We start from the raw sequence: 7133 nt of genomic DNA, 5'->3' as shown, positions 1-7133 counted from the left end.
GGCTCTAATATTCAATCTCGCGGAGTCAGCGTTTTTCAACTCATGATTTTGAAATGTTTGCACACTCTGTATGGACTATTCTCATTTTAATTGATGAAAAAAAAAATATGTTTTAAAGGAAAGTATAATGTGTGTTTTGTAAATATTAAAGTAGGTCCGTATCAAACTTAATGATTTCCAAAGCACGCGAATTTCTACACAATTTCTTATAGCCTTTTATAGCCAATGGCGATAAAGTGTAAAGCCCGGCGATAGGAACTATAGCCCGGCTGTATACTTTTTTATAGCTTCGTATAGTCCGGCTATATGATTTGCTCCGCTTTCGACAGCCAGCTATATGATTTTCAATAGCCTTCTTTAGTCGGCTATAAGAACTCCTATGGTATTTTGAAACGCAGCTCCTATCGCCAATTTTTACCAGGGATGATTGGAAATTTCCAAAAGTTTGAATTAAAATAACCAATTTTCGCATCCTGCCATCGATACGTGAGAAGTCCCACGGCCTGCATAAGTCAGACCATGGTTAAAACTCTCCTCCCTCGGTTTGCGTGTACCCGTGTGTTAAATTTTAGAAAAGTATTCGAAGGTGGATAGCGGCTACCCAAACAACTACAGCTTGCGATAAACGCTAGAGTGACATGAGTAATTGTCGCTTAAACGGATTCCTGCTATCCGTATGTCCTGATTGCTGTCCAGTTCTCTGGGTTACATCGCTTCAATTTAATTTTCCACCGCCTCAATGACACTTGCAGGGCCGGTCTGGCTTTCCCCTTACTTTATCCATAATGAAATCGGCCGTAATCGAGTCATTCTTTGCAGAAACAAGTATTAGCTTTGCTATGCTGTTCAAATTGTTGATGGCTTGCACTTAGTGCGAAAAGCGTGTGGCTCAATTGCGGCGTTTGAAAATCTCCCATTACGTTTTATTTATTATTCAAGGAGAACCAATCAAATTTTTTCTTTGCCGTTTCGTGTGATTTTTTTTATCATGAGGGAATCAAATTCACGAGAATATTCAATAGAAACATTTAGTCAGTTTCCCAATAACACAAATAAAAGACCGAGTTCCGACTTGCATTGCCGCAATCTGAGATTAATACTTTTTTCTTTCAGTTGCCACTGGGCGAAATTCGTTTTTTTGCAACTGAAAAATATGAAAGTCCTACTGGAATTTTTTCGCTACATAATGCTTTGCAATACATCTAAAAAGGCCGCTTGCGTGCCCAAGGTGAATGAATAGCGAGGAGCAATTTTGAAAGACGTGAACTAAATTTTTCTATAAATAAAATTAAATTTATTTATGAAACATTCCTAATTTTTTTTTCGTTTTCAATTTTTACAAATCAACATTAATAAATACAATATATTACAAAGCAACAATTCAATAATTTACCATCTGAAATACATATTTACTTTTTTTCTTTTTAAAAACAATAAATTAAAATTTACAATATTATGCACAGTAACAATTCAAGTATCTTAAAGATATGAAAGCATCACTTTCCTGTACAAATTCACTAAAAAAATTCCTTAAAAATTCATAACTAAAAATAATAAAGTCTTTTGAGGATGTACAGTCCATTCAAAGCTATTGCTTGTCATTCTCATCATACTCAGATAACCTAATCATCAGGAATAGGTTTTGTATTCTCACAAAAATATAGAAAGTAAAAGGCAGGAATCACTCAGTTACCCTCGTTACAGGGATCCATAAACAAATCACTGGTTAAAATGGGTGAGGTGTGGCTGTTTTCCACAACATGTGAAAATTGCCAGTCAGTTTATTTTGAAACGCCCTCTTGGCAGTAGAAAGTAAAATTAAAATCTTGCGAGACTCCAAATTTTACATGCTCATCCAAACCTGTTTTTGCAGTTACCTATTTCTTTTCATCTCATGTCGTTAGAAAATAAACTGACTGCCTGAATGTATTTTTATGTATGCGTCTATTGACAATCGATAGCTCGAGACTGAATTTCCTCCTCTTTATAAAACGACATTAACAGTTGGCATGGGAGGGGGGAGAAATGAATGGTAATCTTGGAAAAGATCAATATATTAATGAAGAGAGAATATTAGGTCATTATTTTGATGAGGTGATATGCACCATGTTTTCAGGTGAGGAAAAAAACTATTTAAGTTTGCAAAAATTTGGAAGGAGTCTGAAAACTTGCATACTTCTTAATGCACACTTGCAGAAATTTAGTGGAGCTATTTGTTCAAAGTATCCCTTCTACATTTAACGTACTTTGACCTAATACACTGTGTATTTGGTATAAAGTTGTGTTTACATTACATCGAAGCACTATCAGTGGCTCTGAAAAAGCTAAAAAAAAAAATCACATTAAGTTAAAAAATGTGTTTTTCCCCTTGTTATGCCTCGGAATAATAATGGTTAACCAGCATAAGACATTTAATCTTTGGTTTCAAAACTTGACGGTTGAAGCCAAGTCTCACATGGAGTAACATTACAGACTTGATGCATGGCACACTTAAAAAATTGTACACAACGTAGGTTGATACAGGGAGGGAAAGGTTCCTTAACGCACGCTTATACGTTATTTGAACCATTCTACCTAATTAACTAACAGGAACAACGACGGATCTCAAATAACTGGTAATATGAGCAACCAGAGAGGTAAAATTTCACTACAAGAGCACTCAAAAGCTCGTGCTCACTGGCTGTTCATAGAAAAATTTATAATGAAATACATTATTGTTTTTGTGACCAATAATGAGATCCTAATACTTTCTACGTCTAACAGGTAAATCGGACGGTCCTCATGGCTGAAATATTCGTACATAAATCAAACTGGAAAATTTAATTACAGAAATAGGCACCTAATTAATGATAGAAAAGTAGAATTTTAAATGACATAAGACGAATTGAGTTTTACCAAAATGGTACGCATATTGATGAAGAAGACGAATGAGGTATACAGGGTTATCCAAAAGTCACTGACCACCCCTGTAACTTTATTGACGGATTGGCGTGAAACTCGGAATCCTAGGGTTCTTCGAGACGAGAAAAACGACGCTGGCATTGGTTTTCCTGAAAAGTCAGTCCTTTTCAAAACGGCAGCCTAGAGCAGAAAGTGGATATTTAGGCTGCATATCATTGGATTTGCATGAAACTTGGTATCTAGTGGTATTTCGGCACGAGAAGAACGAATCTTTCATTGGATACCTGGAATTTTGACAAATTTCAAAATGGCGGCGGAAAAATGGCGGGAAATCAGTTTTACGGCTGTTTACCGATGGATTAGCATGAAATTAATTGATATTTCAAGAATCTAATGAAAGATCCCTTTTTATCCAGCCAAAAACCGCCAGGATATCGAATTTCATGCAAATCCATCGGTAAACAACCGTAAAACTGATTTCTCGCCATTTTTCCGCCGCCATTTTGAAATTTGTCAAAATTCCAGATATCCAATGAAAGATTCGTTCTTCTCGTGCCGAAATACCACCACATACCAAGTTTCATGCAAATCCAATGATATGCAGCATAAATATCCACTTTCTGCTCTAGGCTGCCATTTTGAAAAGGACTGACTTTTCAGGAAAACCAATGCCAGCGTCGTTTTTCTCGTCTCGAAGAACCCTAGGATTCCGAATTTCACGTCAATCCGTCAATAAACAACGGAGATGCCAAATTTCCGCCATTTTGAACTTTGACCGGCCGCCATTTTGTCAAAAATGAACATTTTGACCTGCGGTTTGCGCCAAAAATTTTCTTTTTTTATTATCTTTTGAATGAAGTATCACAAAGTGGGGGTTGCTATTTGAAAAAAAAGTTAGCCCCCGCCCCCCTTAAGGGGGGCCGCCCCCCAAAATTTTGGGGAGACCAAAAAGTTGCTACTTTAGACCGAGGAACATTCCCAAAGTTTCAAACTTCTATCTCAATATGGAAAAAAGTTACAGGGGTGGTCAGTGACTTTTGGATAATCCTGTATACATCAGTGCTAATCATCAACCATAGGAATAAAAGCAAAACGATGCATCCATCCCAAACAGATAAATTAGAGTACAATTTTTAAATAAGGTTCAGATGTTTCTGAGTAAACGTTTGGTAACGAAAAATGATAGTTCTTACGCGCAGATAATTGTAACAATCAAAATCATTTACCACGCACTTACACACGAAAAGGAATCAATGATAAAGTAAGGCTCATTGCAAATGGCTACCTAACTGTATACTTATCAGCCTCTGTTACATCTATACAAACAAAGTGCTTTGGTTGATGCGTACTAAATTAGGTAGGTATTGACAATTTCCTCGATTAATTGCTAACAAAGTTTTCAATTTGATTTTCCAACAATTGGAAAATTCTTTTTTGAACATGCTAATTATTATTTTAAAAAAAATAATAAAAAAATAAAAAAAAATAGAAAAAATAAACCAAAGATGAAAGCATCCGGTTGCACAATGCTGTTCGCTCGAGGATGCAAAGGAGGCCTTTGTGAACAAAAGAAAAAGAAAACAGTACAAATTGAAGAGCGAAAAAAGGCTAATATTCTAAAATATTAGTGCGACCGCAATGAACCAAAATAAAAAATAAAAAAATAAAGCCTTGATTTTAAGGGTGGGAACGTGCAGTAGTAATGCTACACTGCCTGCATCAAGCTAATATGCTAAAGAAAGGAACAGAAGAGTACTGAAAGTGAATGAGCACCGGTAATGCCTTCAAATCATCGATAAGACAAAAAGCACTACCTTGATGAGCCTACAGTTGATTCTCATTGTACCGATGAAACGAATGTAACTTACAATATCCTAAGGAAGAGGTTTACCCTCTTTTTCCTTTCTGTCTTTTGCAACATAGTGGATCCTAGTTTTTCTCGGAATAAGATTTCAAATTTAAAAGTGAGTAAACCAGACAGTGCGTGGAAACTAAAAAAAATCCTCATGCACCAACACACATGTTCCGTGCATATCCTAACACGAGAGATACCATCATAATATTATCACAATCCTTGGAGTCAGTTATCCATTTGTTTAGTTTAATATTCAATTATTCCAATATTTTAATATCTCCTCTTCATGATCAACGCGAAAGAGAAAATTAATGTTTTTAAATGATACATAGGTGTCGATCATTGTCACTTGCATATTACGACATCGCTCTTTAACAATAATCAAGGAAACAAGCGTGAGAGTACATTCACTAATAATACCCGTGAATAAAGAGTCAATGCACAAATGGACTGCATTTTGCAATTTGGAACTATAAAATCTGGCTCATGTGAAAAAACACGTAAGTGCACAGGGAAACTAACGGCGCATACGTCGTTTTTAAACCGGGCTAGAATTTATAGTTCCAAATTGCAAAATGTAGTCCAAATATTCAGTTCCGCCGTTATTTTCTGACAAAAATCTAATAGTTACTTATCACTAAGGTTTGTGTTCTTCGAATACTTTCCAGCTCAAATCAGTCGTTGGGGAGTTTCGTTCCAAAACTCGTTCACCGAGGTGCGAGACATCGCTCTCTTTGGACTCTGCCAGACTGGAGTAGATTATAAAATGAATTACTTAGAAATGGTTACCGACAAACGACACATACACGCCTACAATTTTTTATTGTCTCTTAAACTTATGGTTCATTCTGAAGTGCGAAAGAATGCAAAAGAATCATAGAATATAGATGTGTGGCGAGAGAAAAAGAGATAAAGTAACTTATGTTACTCTTTATACAAAACAAAAACTTTAAAAAAGCACGTTGCCTTGGAACGTAAAAATAGTAAAAAAAACACAATTTGTTGCATAATTAGAAAATCCTCGACTCTATGAAAGATGCAAAAATCATATATACGCATAAATTGAATAAAAACAACGTGAAAAAATAATAAATAACTCCAAAAAAATAATAAGTAATTGAAATACTTAGAAACTTAAGAGAGAGAGAGATAGAGGAAAACAATCACACATCAACATCACAAAAAGTTCCACGGCAAATAGAGTGAGCTGAGGGGAGGAGGCTTGCACAGAGAGACTCCAACTTACGTATTTACTTTTAAGTTTTCACCAGGTAAAAATATAAATGAGATGATATGAGCATAACACCGAAAAATGTATGAAACAATTATTAATGATTTTTTCAGTGATTGGGTCGATTTTCTAATTCCTGAGTACTCCTCCTCCACCTCACCGATGGATCCTTCATGACGTCAACGAACGTAAATAAGCCCTATATGAAAACAATGGTCTATGAGTTAAAGACAATTTTTTGTCTCATTTTCTAATGTTTAAAAAAAATTTGTTGAGGGAAAGAATTTTCAATATTTCAAATGAAGCTTTTTATAATTCAAAGAAATGTAACTTTTTTCATAGACGACAGCTTTAAGTTTCTTTAAAGGGGTGTATGCAAAATCGACAAAAATTCCCCCCTCATGGATGTTGACCAATTTTCAGCATGTAATTCCTCACTGTGGGATACGCCTTTTCCCAAAATTTCAAGGCCTGAAATGAATTTCTTTTCGCGTAGCAGCGTTGCCAAGTTGAAAACTGTCGAGTTCCATATCTTTTGAACAAAAATAGATACTGAGGTGCGGTTTGCGCTAAAATTCTTCAAAAACTGCGTTCTTTTGAAATATGTACTCACTTTGATGGTTTAGGTAATTTAAGATTGCAATGATGCTATTTTTTACACTTTCTTAAGGGTCAATTTTTTTTCAACCCTAGTACATCGTCAAATGCCGGATTCTCGATTCGAAAAAAATACTATTCATTGTATTATTCGTACTTTTCCATTTCTTTTGATATATTATAGCTCCCAGGGAAACGATTGGTAATGGAGATATGATCAATCTAAGTTTACGCTCCGCGCGCGCCGACTGGAATCCGGGCGCCGCTCGCCCTTAAACATTGTTTTTAAAAGTAAATCCCCCCCCCCCCCTCGAGAACAGTCGTTTAAATAAATTGACGGAAAGATTGGTTATATATGATTTGATTATCAAATGTAAGACTTATGAAATTCTTAGATGAAAATCTTCCGAAACTTCGCTGTTTTCAAATTAAAATTGATTAGTAATTCTGATAAAGAGATTTTTCAACTGTCAAATGCTCTAAATAACATTAACTTAATGATTTTAGGCTTACAGCAAAGGAAAGAGGAGTTACATATTTTTCTAACGA

The sequence above is a fragment of the Bemisia tabaci genome, chromosome 2 (genome assembly GCF_918797505.1).
Source record: "Bemisia tabaci chromosome 2, PGI_BMITA_v3".
NCBI classification, from domain to species: Eukaryota; Metazoa; Arthropoda; class Insecta; order Hemiptera; family Aleyrodidae; genus Bemisia; species Bemisia tabaci.
Note: the sequence above shows the minus strand (reverse complement) of the source record.